This window comes from Pteropus medius, unplaced genomic scaffold (assembly GCF_902729225.1).
Source record: "Pteropus medius unplaced genomic scaffold, Ma_sr-lr_union100, whole genome shotgun sequence".
Taxonomy (NCBI): Eukaryota; Metazoa; Chordata; class Mammalia; order Chiroptera; family Pteropodidae; genus Pteropus; species Pteropus medius.
The window spans coordinates 8,099,614-8,116,873 of record NW_024346062.1 but is presented as its reverse complement, the minus strand read 5'-3'; positions in this window follow the sequence as shown (position 1 = coordinate 8,116,873).

Genomic DNA, 17,260 nt, shown 5'->3' with positions numbered 1-17,260 from the left:
GGTTGGTGGGGAGATGTGGTGCCCATAAGCTGGTGAGCTTAAATACCTGTCCTCATCTTGATCTCCAAACAGCTTGAGAAAGGGCATCAAAGAAATCCCAGTGAGTCTCCGTCATAAAATGAAAATCCATTTCCAATTCTTTACTTTTTAGCAGAAGAAACTGAATCTGAAAGCCTGAGTTTTTCGTGGCTGATGGGTGAACCCTAGGAACTCCAAGTGTAATGGTCTATGTGCTATGCCAAACTGCCTTATTGATCCCATACTTAAAATACCTAAGAGAGAGAGAAAGCATCTAAAATGCTGAAATATCAATCCAAAAATGATCCTTAAAACTGTGTACTTGAATGAGAGATAATTCACAGCCTGTACCTCGATATCACCAAGCAGTTCTGGAAACTTCATTGTCCATAGGACTGCTTTTGGTATTTGCATCAAGTCCCAGACAGTAAGCATAGAGGTGAGACAGGGTCTTAAAAATCAGGTGGTGGAAAAGAGTTAAAGTATCAAGAGTTAAGTTCTTTTGAGGGAACCAATGGAATAACTCTCATATATTTGTAGGCTGAGAGAAAGAACTAAGTTCAATCTAGACTTCTTGGTATTCCCAGCACTAGTTAGAATCTACTAAAAAAAAAAGTATTCAACTTAAAAAATTGAAAACATTTAATCCCATTCTGGTTACTTTTTATAATGAAAGAAAAAAAATGAAGAGGGTCTAAAATAGTATGTCTCTTTAGATTGAAGAGGTAAAGGTAAAAGCTGAAGCTCATGAAATTGTGAAGGATATAGACAAAGTGAATATAGATTGTACACTAAATCCAAACATGTTAGAAACAGGTGGAAATTCTTAAAGCTTGAACCAGGTAAATTTAAGACTGTTAAAGGCAAAACTAGTGCACTTTCTTTTCTGGTTGTAGTGTAACTAAATATTTCGAGAAGGTGCCTAGGTTTTATGGCATAGTGATATGTTCTCATTTCTGCTTTTATGTGAATGTCTTTGTTTTATACTAATGGAGCAAACAGAATTGTGATTTGGATCTTTCAAACAGCATAGATGATTTAAGGATCTTGGAGAATTAGAATGATTTTTTGGAAATTTGGGGGTATGCAGTCCTGTTGCTCTACTCCTTTACACTATTCTTAGTCATTGGAAGAGGCATTGTATCCTACATGAAATGCTTCCAAATAGCTGCTGACTTCCAAAGATAATCCTTTTTTAAATTCTTACTCCATCTTCCTGATTATGCCAGGAACACAGTCTCAGTTTGGTGTCAATATGTCTTTTATACCTAACACTTGCTAATATCCCTTTTAACAGAGTTCAGTAATCAACTGAATATGTGGTGAACCCAGGGTGGGTTTGACAAGCCTTAATGAGAGAACAAGAGTCAGTTGATATGTTAGAGAACACCATAAATATTTGCCATAGTAAGTCTGGAACCCGCAAACCCAAGGTGTTTCCTGTGTTAGTTCACTTAAAAGATAGGGTATACGTGAAACTTTATATCATGAAAACCTAAAATATAAGCTTTAAGAAAGGTTAATCAAAATTCACAGATGTCAGAAAAATATCAGAAAGTCTCAGGGCATATCCCTAACCTTTTGAGTTTCACATGATAGAAGACCACTGTCACATGACATGCCCCTTTATGCTCCTAGAAGAGACAGAATATTGGATGGACCATGGCTCAGGCCCACTAGACTAATTCTAGTGCTTTTAAGTAAAATCCTCTATTTCTTTGAAAAGACCTCTTTTAAATTGCAGATGAAGCTGGTCTGGGGAAAGGTGTCCCTAAAGAGAAAGTAGCGTAAATGCCCATGTTAGTACTATCTTACTGTGTGCACAGGATAAATCTAATGCAGATTGAACTAATCTAAAGTTCAACATCTGTTTCATTCAAAGTGGAACATTTGAAATTCAATGCAAAGAAGGACTTTCAAGCCTGGCTTTTATTCTGAACAACTAATTGCAGTAGTCAGTTTCTAGTTTTTGAGTCTATAAAGCCCCAATAAAAGTCTCACAAAGTAGAATTACAATTTGGTGCATATTTTCTAGGTTTTATTCTTTTTTTTAATCATTGTATATAATTTTATAAATTTTTGAGTTTAGTAATATTGAATATCAGTACTATTGAATATCATGGTTAAAAGCTTGTACTTTGGAGCTAGACAGATGTGGTATTAAATTTCACTTTTGCTACTGAGTGACTTTGGGCAAGTTATTTAGCCTCTCTAAGTCAGGTTCTTTTTATTTCTATAAAATAGGGGTGTAAATAATATCTATCACAGGTGGCAATTAACTAATGCTTGTTGGTCATATTAAACAGAATAATTTAAATAAGCTCTTAGCACAATAGCTGGCAAAGAGTAAGCGGTCACACATATTCACTATGATTAATAATCATAGCAGCTTTATTCGGCACTGATTTTTGATTTAATAGCTTTGTTTATAGAACACAAACAAGTTGAACGCATGTTTAAAAGGCGTCTTGATGTTTTTAAACATGCGACTGTTTGGCATAATGAATATAAAAAGAGTAAAAGAAGTAAAAGCAAGAATTTTCTACTTTTTTCCCAGAAATTTTCAACTCCCACAACAATGGCAGTGTGCCTATCTTAATCTTTATTTACTCACATTTTCTGTGACACCCTCTCTAGCCCTGGGCTGTGTTCTGTTCTCCACGCCCCTGAGAAGTTAGGACTAGATGGCAAAAGCTCAGGTCTCTTTCCTGAAACATCCCTCCAGACGCCAATCACCTTTTATAAGTAGAAAACTCAAGCCCAGAGGGGGATCAGTGGTTTGCACAGGTTCAACTGAGTCTGAATTTAAACTCTATTTCTCACGCTCATTCCATTGCATCATACTGGTCCTCAAAACTGAGGGCTGAGCAGTTTTTGAAATCACTGCAGCCTATTTAAGAAAGGAGAGCGAATTTGAAGAAAAATGCTGCGAATGATGAAAGAATAGGAGCATATTTTGGTTTTCTAGAGTCAGTTAATTTTTTTGAAAGCAGGGCTCCTAAGGCCAAATCCAGAAGATATTACATGTATATAATTATTATATATTAATATGTATTTGATATATTAAATGTTATTAATATAATAAATAATAATTAAATAGCATAGTAATAATTATTTTTGATCTTGTTTAATATTTACATTAATTACTATATATTAATATTTATTTAAAAAACATAAATTTCTTTCAAGCTAAAGAATTATTGTAATGTTACCCAAAATACACCATTTCAATAAAATTTTAATCGATATTTAGCTGTGGAAAAAAATCTTTTTACAATGGCATACTAAACCTTAAAAAAAGAACACCAGCTCAAACCCCAAATTGTGTGGAAAAAAAGTCCTGTTCTGTAATTCTGTGTATGATGCTGGGATTAGGCAAACAGCTGATGGCTTGATCAGTCAGGGGCAAACCTGAAAACTGCCAACTTCCTGGATGTGAGCCAAAGGTTGCCCTTGGGGTTGAGATAAGCCAGTTAATCTCCTGACTGAAACAACTAGTCTAGACATTGAATTGCTCTGGCACAGTACTTGTCAGGGATGTTGTGGATTGACTACATTCTAATTTTGTCCACTGTGTAGTCCTGGAATTGTAAGCGTGTTTTGGGCAAGAGTATGGCATAGTTGCTATGACCTTGGCTAATTTAGCTGCCAAGAGAAGGTTATATAAGGTGGGGTATTGGATTTACATAAATTTTTTTAGATCACTTCCCAGTTACCAAAGGAGAGAAAACAGCTGCATAATAGATCTAGCCTGTTTTATTCGTGCGTAAGAATGTAATAAGAAATCCATAAGCTGGTATTAGCTGTGCTTCTGATCCTCTGAGAGGTTCTTCTGGCTGTGAGGATCCTTAAAAGTTGTTGAGAGAGTCATTTGGGACTGCTGTATGCTGACAGCTCTGAACTGGAAGACACATATAAAATGAAAAGAAGACTTTCTAAAGAGCCAGCATGAAATAAAGGCACCAAGCAGAAATTAGACACAAAATTTTATCATTACCTGATATTTTGATATAAGAAATGTGAAAACGATTAAGCAGCAAAACGAGTGTTGCATAGGCCTGGAAGTCTTCAGAGCAACCATCTTCATCCTAGAGAGAACTGAAGACTCCAACCTGCAACTGGGACTAGCTCCAATTTGATACTTTTACCACACTCCATTCAATTTTGAACCCCTGCTTCATTTAAGATATTTTGTGCTAAAAAGATGAACAAGATCAGTTCCTTTATTTAATGACTCTGCATTCCAGTAAAGATGGTCACATCAAATAAGAAAAGAATATCGACAAGAAAGAGATAAACAGCCAACCTTACATAATTGCTTGGAAATTGAGATTGCAGCTGAAATGACTATAAGATTCTGGACCTGTTTAGGAATCTGTCTTCCTTCATCTTTTTATCTTACTCTATATATTCTTCTTTTCCTATTCATCTTTATCTATAGCTCCTACTTATGTTCTAGCCCTATTCTCACCATACTCTGATAGCCAAATGCATGGTGAGTATTTTTTACAAAAATATCTCATAGGAACTTTGACCAAAACCCATTGTCATACCTTCAAAGCATCTCTTTGGATGTGACCCACTTGAATTGGCTGCATCATATTCCACCCAGCACCAACATGGACTCTTCGAGTCCTCTGAGATTCCTTCACTTCCTTCACTTCACATCTAACTCGTCTCTAAGTTCAGTTGCTTCTACCGGCTCTTGATCTCTCCTCTGTTAACGGTTGAGTTCTCTCAGACACAGATTCTGCTTTGAAACAACATCTGTGGTAGGGAAGAAAATGGGGTTGGACTAGGGAAAAGTTGATCTGTTTCCCATCCAAGTAGTAACCTGGCCCGACCCTACTTAGCTTCTGAGATCAGGGAGAAAGTCGATCTGTGATGCAAGCCCTAAAGCCTCAGGCAGGAGGATCTTGGGAGCTAAAATGGCTTCAAAGTTGTTCCATATTGTACAGAAAGGTCATTCTTGAAGAGGTTCTGGGCTGTGCCTATGTCTGTTACACCTGCTTTTTTGTTTCTTTTGCAACCACCTTATTTTAGGTATTTAAAACTTTTTGTTTGAACTTTTGAAGAAATTTTCTAACTATACCCTTTTCCCTCTTCTATATAGCCTCTCCTTTAATATAAAAGAAATTCATGTTGCTCCACTTCTTAAAATTCTCCAGTAACTCCTTATCACCTGCAGGATAAAGTCCTGACTTCATAGCATGACTTACAAGGAACTTTATGTGTTCAGACCTATCTGCGTTTTCCGATTCATTGCTTACAACTGCTCCTGAATCAATCCTACATGTCACCAACATGGAAGTCCTTACAGTTCCCTAAATGTACCACATTCTTCTTTATGTCTCTGTCCATCTATTCCATTTACCTGGAAAGTACTTTTCTTACCTTCTCTGTCTGCTGAATTCATTCTAATTATTCTTTAAGAATCAACTCAAGATTATTTTCTTAAAATGCCTTCCCTAACACTTCTAGACAATGTTAAGTACTTTCATTTCTGTGGGCTGTCATCATGAGTATTAATTATTTGTTTTTTATTTATCTCAATCTCTAAGATGTGAAAACCTGAAGGGTCAGTGACATGTGTTTGTGCATGTATATTATAGATATATAAATTCATCTTGAATTCTCTATGCTTAGCACAATTCCTGGCTCAAAACCATGTTTCAGAATGTGAAAGAAAGTAAGAAATTCATTTCTATACTAACTATAATCTGTATTCTAATCAACACCTGTAATTACTTCATTAAGGTTTTCGTGAGCTCTGTACTTAATTATTTTGTCAACATAGAGACATTAAGATTTTATGAATTTACTCTTGATCTACTTTGACTTATGTGTGATTTTTGCATCTCTATGAAAAAAGTCACATGTTCATAATTATCAACCATGACTGTTTGATCGGTGGTAATATGGACCTGTCTGGTAGGGCCCAGGACTGAGAGCCCCAATAGACCTTTATGGTAAGCTTCCAGGAGAAGTGCTGACAGTATATATTCAGAGACATTTGAGACAGTTGGACAGTCAGTGTGATCCACGAGTAGGCAAAAGATGTACATATTGGCAGGTGACTGGGAGATGGTTTTGGGGAGGGCAAGGACAGGGCTGGTTTATGACCTCTGGTGGGAAAAAAGGAGTGATGCAGGAGACCCAGCCATAAGTAGTGAACACCCATTCACAGCAACTGCTACTCAGAGGCAGTTGGTAATCCCTGGAAGGCCAGGCATGAGGGGAACATCAAAGAACCAGCTTCGTAAGTGCCAGGGTTGAAGCGGAGAATCAAGCAGAAACTTGTACAGCAGGATGGAGACCCATGATATCAAGACCAGATTGTGTGGCAGAGACTCAGCCACTATGGACAAATCAAAAACTAATTCTGGAAAGTAGAAACAACGTCACAGCAGGGCTGGCAGGAGTGTCGACCGGATGCAGAGGCACTGAATGTGGCCTGGGTTGTCTTCTCAGGTACAGGTTTGGGAGCTGTTTGGGGAAGGCTTGTGAGAATAACCTTTAGTACTGGAGAGATAATGGACAACAAATCAATCTTTATTTTAGTCAGGATCCTGGGAACCTATAGAATCAAAAGTTTATTTTACTAGTAACCATGAATTATCAAAAAAAAAAAAATGAAGGTCTAGTTAAAGAATTTATTTCATGACTACATTGAAAACAAATTCCTCAAATATCCTCATCCTTACTGTACTTTGACCCATAGACTCCCTCTAATTCAGAAGAGTGAAGAAAGAAACAGAAGAGAGAATGTGTTTAAAAATACATATTTAAACCTGCTCCTCTAAGCCAGGCCCAAGAGGAGAAAGGCACCCCAAGAATGCAGGAGGAGGGCTCAGGCTAACTTCTAAAGGAGGAAGAAAAGCATTCTTTGTCCAAAACGAAAGCAAAACAGGGAGCTGTGGTGACGTCGTTTTATATTCACAACTAGGTCATAACTAGATGGCTGCACTTCCGATACTGTAGAGCTGAGGACTGGCTGGAAGCAGGGAGCAAGTCCATGTGTGCTCATCCTGCTGGGGACCAATTAACCACATAGATGTGTTGCTTGTCAGGAAAATGAGTGGTGAACAAGAAAAGAGAATGACTCCTGGAGCCATCTATGGCATTTGTCCAGTAAGACGCTTGTCTTTGTCTTCTAAAATAGGAATTATTCTTATTAATCATGGGATGGCTTTGTGATGTATCATCTTGATTGAACTGCCTTCCCCAGAATTCACTTTTTAGTCCGTTTCTGGTTTGAGATTCTCTCACAAGGGCTGGAGAGTGGAAGGGAAGCAGCAGCCATTTTATAACACACACACACACACACACCTTCTTCCAGGTATTCGGTCAAATACTAGTTTAGCTGCTGTGGTGAAGGAGTTTTCCAGATGAAATTAAAGTCTCAAATCAGTTGATTTTGAGTAAACCAAAAGGGAGAATACCCTGAGTGGTCTTAAGTTAATCATGGGGAAGTTCTTTAAAGAAGGACTAGGTCATTCCCGAGGTGCGGAGACTCCAGGAAGTGGGGAGGAGGGAAAACTGGTCATGGTGGGTGGTGTGGGAGGAGGGCTCTGACTTAAGCAAGGCCAATGAAAGTCCACCTCCCCCAGGTTATTTAATGCCTGCATCTAAGGTTGAGAGTCATTCCTTACCTGTTGAGAAAGTTCTGGGAGGAGAATTGATAGTGGGCTGCCCCATGTCTTCCAGAGTGTGGAGAAACGTCTGCAGTAGGAGAAAATGAAGGTATACTGTAGACAGGTGAAAGGAAAAGGTCAATGAAGAGGGAGGCCTGGTAGTTCCAAAGGGTGGTTCCAGCTGAAGTCCTGACCCTCTTGGGGGTAGCTAACTTTGGATTGTTATAAGTTGCATTCAAAGAGCAGCAAAAGAGTCCTGGGCAATAGGCCTCCCTCTCTTTCCTCTTGCATTCCAAGATGGAAAGTTGGATTTGAGTTATGTCTGCTCAGGGGCCAGGCCAGAACTTGGCACTTCTGTGGCCAGGAGACTTAGGTGGAATGGGACCATCCTGGTGGTTAATCCTTATGTGCAATGGGTGGGACCACAAGAACTGGAAGTGAGAACTAATATGCACTTGCTGTAAAGTTCAATATGTCTTTTCTTGAAAAAGAAGGGCAAAAATTGGGGAAAAATTAGAAAAGGAGAAAGTATTTTGAGAATTTTTTAATGGCCCCTATTATTTTGTAGTTGTGGGACTTGGGTTTAATTTGAATCAGTAAATTCTCAGAGGGTATCTATAAGCTTTTAGAAAAGGATGGTTAATTTGCAGCAGATACTAGCTTTTGTGCAAAGGCAGAAAGATGTACTGTAACATATGATGAGGATCACTTTAGAATAATTGAACCATGGTTTTTGCATGCTTTCGATCCTAAGCTTATCTCTATCTGAAGCCTGTAGAAAGTCTTTTCCCATTTACATAACAGGGCAAGAGATTATTACAACTAAAATTAGATCCATGAATTGCTATGCATAGTGCTTTGTAGCATAATCAAATTATGATAAAATAGCCTTTATTTCTTTATAGCTATATAATATAGTTAGATTCTTAGTAATTTGTTTAGAAGTAAAGCAGTGGCAGCGCTATCTTATTATATTAAAGAATCACTGATTTTTGGCCAAATCGACAAGCTTGCTTGCTTATTTTTTTAGAGATGCTCATTTGAAGAATGAAAAGGACCCCGATAAGGTCTTGCTTTTGTTTTTGTTTTTGTTTTCTTTCTTTCTTTGCTCCGCCCCTGCCTTTAAAGAAAATGAGCTACTGCTGGTGAGTTTTCCTCACTCATCCTTTTCATTCAGCCTGATAACGCCAATCCTGGGAAAGAGTTCTTGTTCATTTGATATGACCAGATAAAGTCAAAAGCCTTATGCTTTCCTAGCACTGGAGAATCCTTAGCTGTTGTTTTCTCTCAGATTCTGAATGGGAAAACCTAGAAACTTTGATATTAATTAAAATATTTTTATAAAGATGTAAATATGAGAGGAGAGGAAAACCAACCAAATTGTTGAGGAAAGAAATGAGGAAGTCAGGGAGAGGAGAAAATGGAGATTAAGGCTGAGTAACAGAAAAAATTAACAGAAGGAAAAGAAGAGGAAATATAATACAAGGATATGGGTATGAGAGAAAAAGAGGACAGAAAGAGGGCAAAACATAACCCCATGGAAGCTTATAACATGATGTAAGAGAAATTTCCAACACAGTTTCAAGGCTCTGAAAGTTTCTTGATGGCTATATTGAGCAGAACCCCCTACCCCCACCCCATTCTCCATTACTGTTAATGTTGAAGGTAGCGGTAGCTGCAGAGGTGGCATTTTCTTCTAATTTAATTTTCAGTTACTGAACTCAGTTACTGACTCTTCAGGGCCTGAGGGAGGACGAGCCTTTGTTAAAGCTGTGGCCGTTAAGTTTCACTTTTCAACCTCATTAGATTTCCTGAGGTTTAGTTCTAGACCTAAAGCACTGCACAGTGGTTAAACTACGTAAAATAACATTTTTGGTGAAAAGCAGCACCTGTGAAAACGTCACATAAATTTCAGCTTCGGTCGCATCCAGTGATGTCATCAAATGAAATCCTAGTGCAGACAAGGCAAGTAATAGGGTATTAAATTTGTCACGGGCTTTGTGGAAGCCACAGCCTGTGACTTCCTTCATGGCATCCTGCAGTGCAGCGATGAACCAGAAAGGCTTCTTGTCTGGTGGCACCTTTATATGTATGTTCGATGTGTAGCGCAGCCACACACACATTAGCTTCATTGAGGTAGGGTTTGAAAGGGTGCTGCTTACCTGGGTGAGTCCACACTGGGCATCAAAATTCTGATTCAATCAGTGCGGATAACCCATTTCTAGGGTATAGGATGATTCATTACAAAAAGAGCATAAGAACCATGTATGGTGGACTCTGAACAATAACATAAATGATCTACAAAGGTTACGTAATGACCCTGTGATCTATCTCTGCTTCCGTGTCTTTCAGGATAGTATTTCTCTTTCGGCCCAATCTGTGGCCCCTGGGTTGGTACCTCACCCTAAATGGGGAGGCCTGATGACTCACTTTGCCACTCACAGAGTCTCTGTGATTCTGGTCTTTGTGACATGCTGTTCTCTCTCCTCTGGAGTTGTATTCTATCCTTGACATGACATCAAAAGACATGTTAAAGCCACCTAAGTGGGACAAGCCCCTCCTTCGAGGAGTGTAAATCTAATTGTATCCTCCATTTGCTCAGTCCCACAGCACTGTCTGTGTAGCACAAATGAACTTCCTCTAAGCAGCAGTCACTAGGGGTGTATTGTGGACCACCTCTTGTCCTATGTTGTGTACACTTGCTTTACCTGAAATATCAGTTGCATAAGAATCATTCTAAAAGATATATAATGATATAAGAGCTACTAATGAAAAACTTGGTTGAAACATTTTATATTTCATTATTGTTAAAGAGGTGATGTAATAAAAATCAGATTTATTTGATAGTAGAAAAATGCACCAGATTTTATTCAGGCTTATACTAGAGGAGTATTTTACAAATATTTTTTTTAATATACAAGAAATACATTTTAATCATGACCCATTTATTGCAATGTTCACAGTTTTTACTAAGAAACTATGTGATGTGTTCTGTTTCTAGCCTAGTCTATTCAATTCATTTAAAAATGCTAGTTACAATCCAATACAGTTATTTCATTACCCATCAGTGGTTAGTGACACACAGTTTTAAATGTCTTCTCTAGAATTTGAGGGGGGCGGGGGGAGGGGGAAGCACAAAGAATAAGGAAAAAAATTCAACTTAACAGAAATTAAATAGTAGACACATGGGTCTAAATTCTAAACATACAGTAGCTGTTTTATTCGTTATTATAAGTATTGGATTTAATTGCTGATTATTATTTTTAAAGATCTTGATGATAACTTGTTACACGACTTCAATATGAGGTTTTAAATCAGTTATGAATAAGCATAACATTAAGGTTCTTTATGATTATTATCTTATTGAACCTTCAAAATTATACTAGGAGATAAATGGTTTATCAGGTGAAGAAGCTAAGGCTAAGAGTTTGGTAATCTGCTCCAGGTAATGATAGCATTACTAAGTAGTTGAGCAGAGTTCTACCCAACTACTGTGACTTCTCTTCCAGGCACAGGCCCTTATGGGGGATGAGGGGCTGAGTGGGTAGATGAGCAGTTGTGTAAGGGCTGAAGCTCTTTCCAACCACACCTTCTCCCTCCTCATCCCCTCAAAGTCCATACTACACTTGGCTGGTGCTTAGACTAGAAAGGAAAAGGTGATTGACTTATCTTTGGCATTCTTAATACACCTCATCTCTATACCTCCCCAACTTGATATATTTATATTTATATAACTTTTCACGAGTGACTCAATCTATCTCCTAGGCAGATCGATATATCAATGAGTCATGGAACTTTTAAAAATTAAACAAAAGGATTATTTATCACGCTTCTAAAGACAAAATAAAAATTTGGAAGTATTACTTCTTTTAATAAAGAAACTGTCCATCATGTAAGCAAGGCATTGCATGGAGAAAACAACGGCCAACAAAGGACATTCCCTTCTCATTCTCTAGCTGTCTAGTGACCCAGTTGTTGGATTAGAGCTGTTTTTTATTGTAAGCAGCCTCAAGTCAAAGAAATTGGGCCTGGAATAGGGTATATGTAGTAGATATGTTAATGAATACACAGAAAAAAATCTATTTATTTGTAGAACATGTATGGATACAAGCTGATATATAAGACATATACGCAGTAAATATTTTATTTGCCAAGTAAAATTTTTTGAATCCAAAATAGTTTATAATTAAATTTTCTAGACATTTTAAGACCACTATACTGGCAGTCAACTGATAATAAATGGATTTTTTTTTTTGGTATGGGGGTTTAATGTGTTAGCATTTTTATTTTTTTATCTAAAAGCAGAATGCATGATTAGGAGAATAAATTTTACATATTATGACAGAAAAAATTATGTGAGCTGAATTAAATTTTTGGTGGGTCATGATTTAAGTATTATTTAAAAATCCTCTCCGGAAAAAAGAAATAGTCTTGAAAATATAATCACTAAGCTATCAATTTTAAATATTTAAAATCAATTTTAAATATTTGTTTTCTTTATTTAAAGAAAAAACTGATATAAATCTCTGCTTCAAACTCCTTCACTTAATCAAGCAAAAGCCCTCCTAGCTCATATGTTGGGAATAGTAGCAAGTTTACATGGTGGACATCACTGTTACTCACCGGTATTTCCAGTTCCCCTTCCCTTCTGGCACATGGGATGATCGTGCTTCCCTACCTCCTTAAATATAGATGTAGCTGTGTGGCTTTCTTTGCCTAATGTGATGATGTAATGTGTACCACTTCTAGGTGGCATTAAAGAGCCTGTGTCTTCATGTTTTTTCTTCCTTGTCCATTTTTTCTTAGGAGGGTACATGCTTCATAGGTTAAGTACTTCAGCCGGTCATCCATGAAAGATAAGTTTCCAGGACCTGTAGATGTAGGGTGAGCAAGAAATAACATTCATTGTGCTATTCACTGAGACTTAGGGGTTGTTTGTTACCACAGTGTAACCAAAACCATCCTATTATAGTTGGTAACTCAAAAGAGCTGTTTAAAGTACAGAATCTTAAAAATAATGTTTATATAACTCTAAAAATTCTTTTAATTTATAATAAATAGTATAAATAAAATAACCAATATTTTCGTTGTTATTAGCTGAGGGCTTTTCTTTGATTATGAATTTACTGACCAGAGTTCTGTATTGTCTTTCGTGCATTACCACATAGATCATTCTTTATATATGTTTCCTTGGAGCAAGAATGTAAAGACATGGGCGAAACAATCTGAGAACAGATTCTTCTGGCTTTTTACATGGCTCCTTGCAAATATTTTACAGTTATATCTCTTAGTAAACCTACTTTGACAGCACTTTTTACAGAGACTTACTCTTATTAAGTCTTTCCAAAACACTCTTTATTTTTCATACAGATGCCTTTCAGTCTTTTCACACTCATATTTTATCAGTGTATGTGGTATTTTATTAAATTGTGTAATTCTGATAACAAGTACAAATGGTAGAAAATTTTAAGAATAAACATAACAGATCTTAACAAGAATATAACTCATCCGGTTAGAGTAGAAGACTAGAGAATAGCCTTCTGGTCATGATTTTTAATGTAGAACATCAGTCCAGCCTTTTAGGTGGGAGCCTAGAAAATCAGTGTATTGGACACAAATCTTGGGCATCTTCTCAGGTTCCCTACACGACCTTCCTCCATCTTGCTCGTGGATGGCACCCAGTAACTCACACCAAGTTACTTTGGATTAGAATGAAATGGCATATTACAAGCATAGGATCTGGCTTCCTGAATGGTTACCAAAGGCCCTAATGATGCAACTTGGAAGTGCGGAGATATCTTATTGTACGGTGAATCATGACCAATAGGAAATGAGAGATCAGAGGAATCAGCAGCTGAATTTCCTCTCCTTTCTTCCCATTGGTGCAACAAAATGAGCTTCTTACAGCTTCTTAGGAGAAAGCCTTTTGTGCTGAGTAAACATTTCTGCCCAGTGAACTATTGTATTACTTTTGAACTTAGAGTAAAGTGGTAGACATCATGATAATGATTTTCATTACTCTACATCTTTTATTTCCTCGCTTCTCCCTTTCTCCTCATCTTCATCACTCTGGACTTATAAGTCCCTAGTGTTAGCACTTTAATCTCTGCCTCAGGCTCTAACTTTTAGAGATACCATACAGAGACAGTTCATCTGGTCAAATTGGGTAAACAGAGATGTATTTTAAAAGCTTCTGTGGAACAGTAGTAATGTCAAGCAAGGAGTTTGCAGGAGCCTAGAGGACTGGTGGCATATCCATAGTGATTAACAGTCTGTAGGGCTTATTTAGGGAATGTGATAGACATCTAAAATTAATATGAGTTCTGAGGGACAAAGATAAAAAAAAATAGGTCATTGAAGAAAACAAGGTTTCCACTCTGGTAGGCAAGCATAGGCATAAAGAAGGAATGATAACACTATTACTAAAAATAATAAATAATATTACTCTTTCTTACTATGTTCCAGGAGTTATGTTAAGCACTTTACAAAGCGTATTTAAACTGTTGTAACAACCCTCTGAGCTAGGCACTCTTAACCTTACTAATTTGCAAGTGAAGAAACTGAAACTTAGGAAACAAGAGATTTTCACAAAGTCACCTAGTAGGAAATGGTGGAGAGAAGATTTCCACCCAAGCAGTTTAACTCCTAACCACAAGATAAGAGAAGACAGGAAGATACTTAAATGGAATATGAGGCATATGATAGAGTATTTCAGACCCCAAATAGGAGGGCCACTTCATAAAAGAAGATAGCCTTGGTATGACTGCTGACGGAAGGTCAGAGGCTCTCTGAACAATTGCTCAGAACTTAAGCAGGCTCCAGATAAAATAAATCAGAGCTAGCTGGCATAAGCCTGCTCCTTTTGAAAGAGCCTGTTTCTACTTTTATAATAATTTCTGCAGATGGCTAGATCTTTCCAATTTCATTATTTCGCTTATCCAATTATTCAGCAAATATTTAATAAACATATGCCCTGGGCCATGCACTATTATAGGTGCTGTGAGTATAGAGATAATTAAGGTACAGTCCAAACATTAACACAAGCTCTAGAGAAGACTTCCAAGTACTCAAGAAATTAGAATAAAATAACTATAAGCGTGGGGTATAAGGAGCACAAAGGAATGGATCAAACTCCTTGCCTGTCGCTAGAGGAATAGGGACATGTCCCAGAGGCAATGAAGAAGAGTCCTGAGAACTGGACATAATTTTTCCACCGATAGCATGGTGGGTTTAGAGTGTAAGCAGAGTGACCATGTAATGCACCAACAATACCAGAATGATACTTTTGAGAGTGAAAATTACTCTGGGATGACAGGAATAAACAAGCACTTTCTCAGGTAAACCAAAATTTTTGATCCCCCCAAGTGAGGAAATCAGGATGGAGAGGGTTTAGGAATCACTTAGACTTGGGTTTGAATCAAGGCTTGGATTGTCAGAAGCAGAGTGACTATGTTCAGTCAGTTATGTAGCTGACTATTTCTCAATTTCATCACCTGTACAATAGAAATTAACAATTTCTTTTTTGTGGGTTTGTGCGATGCCCGAATGAGATAATACATATAATGCAACTAGTACAATACTGGACCAATAAATATTTTTTTCCTGGTGTCTACTCCTACCATAGGACAAAAAAGGAGGCTTGAGGATTAGGCAAGTGTGAGGCTGCCATAGACTTTTTTATATCATGGTAAGGAGTTTGAATTTAAACCTCAAAAAAAAAAAAATAGAGCAGAGATTATTCAATTATATTTGTGCTTTAGAGATATGAGTCTGGCAGCAGTGTTTAAGATGTACGTCATAGCCATGAGTCACATCCAGTAGCTCCTGGCGACCTTGGGTACCACGGGGTCTTGAGATCTTCATCTTTTTGGATGAGACTCACCTTCTGCTGATGTTGGAAAATAAGAGTGGAGGAAGCTATTACTGTCTGGAGGAGTGGGATCAACCCACAGATGGTGGTTTAGTATAGGAAATTCTGACAATTTCCTAAAATCAGGTTCTCAAAATGTGGTCCCAGACCAGCAGTATCTGGGATATTGAGTTTGCTAGAAATGCAAATTATCAGCCCTAAGCAGACCTCCTGAATCAGAAATTTTAGGGGTGAGGGTCCAACAATCTATGTTTTAACCAGCCTGCCAGGAGATTCTGATACACACTAAAGTTTGACAACCACTGCCTTAACTCAAAGTATACAGGTATACTTTGGAGATATTGCGGGTTCAGTTCCAAACCATTGCAATAAAGTGAATCATAAGCTTTCTGCTAATGGAGGGTCTTGCCTTTAATTTGTAAAAAACACATCTGTGAAGCTCAGTAAAGTGAAATACAGTAAAATGGGGTATGCCTATGGTACAGAGCTAAAATGAAATGAGAGATCAAGGTTAATGAGTCAGAGATTAGTAATGAATATGTTACCACCAAACTAAGGGATGGTAGATATTATTGTCAAAGTATAAAGTGAGGGATGTGGAGCACCAGGGAGGTAAGAAGAATAAGTCCCCAGTTGAGAAAATAAGCCATGGAGATGATTTTTGGAAAATACCTGGAATAGGTATTGTACCTTATTTTGGTTTCCTAGGGCTACTGTAACAAAGCACCACAAACTAGGTGGTTTAAACAATAGAAATTTATTTTTTTTATGCTTCTGGAGGTTAGAAGTCAGAAATCAAGGTGTTTTGTTTGTAGGCCATGCCCCTTCTGAGATTCTAGGTAGATTCTTTCCTTGCCTCTCTCTAACTTCTGATGGTAGATATCCCTCCTTGGCGTTTTTTGACTTGAAGTTGCAACACTCCAATCTTTGCATCCGTCATCACGTGGCTGTCTTCTCCCTGTGTGTCTCTCCCTATGTGTCTCTTCTTACAATGATGCCAGTCATATTGTATACAGCCCACTCTCATGACTTCATCTAAACTAATTATATCTGCAATATCCCTATTGCCAAATAAGGTCACATTCTGAGGTATGTTACCTTAGTGTGGGGGTTAGGACTTCAACATATTTTGGGACAGAGAGGGGGACATAAATCAATTCATAACATGGCCTAGCATTGGCTCTTATATAGCTGACACTGCATAGTTTAGGTTTTCCCAGGAATAGACTGTAAAACAGAGATTCATGTTTAAATAGTTTAATTGGTAGGTGATCCCAGAAGACACCCTAGGGAAGTGGGAAGTGGGGCAGGCCAGGGAAGGCATACAATAAAGTGGGTAATTGGGACTTAATTCCATTAGAAAGGTCTGGAAAATGTGAAGAACCTATGCCTCAGAAGGGGCTCAGGTGTTTGCACAGCTTTGGATGAGAGCTACTCAGGAGGGCCATTAATTCTTAGGCATTTCCAATCTGCTCCAAGCCGAGGAGGAACAGGTCTCACCCACCTAAAAAGCTCTCAGGTGAAGAGATGCTGGAAGTTGTAAGTTAGGCCAATGTACAGAGAAATGGTCAAGATGAAGGGCATGTAGTACCAGAGGCATCTATCATTAGTGGGAGGGCTGACTTTCGGAAAGTAGGGGAGAAGAAAGAAATCAATTAATGCAAACCCTATGTATGAGTCAGTAAATTAATTGTGTCAGGTCTATACAATATGAAATGGCTAATTTGACTGTTTAAAT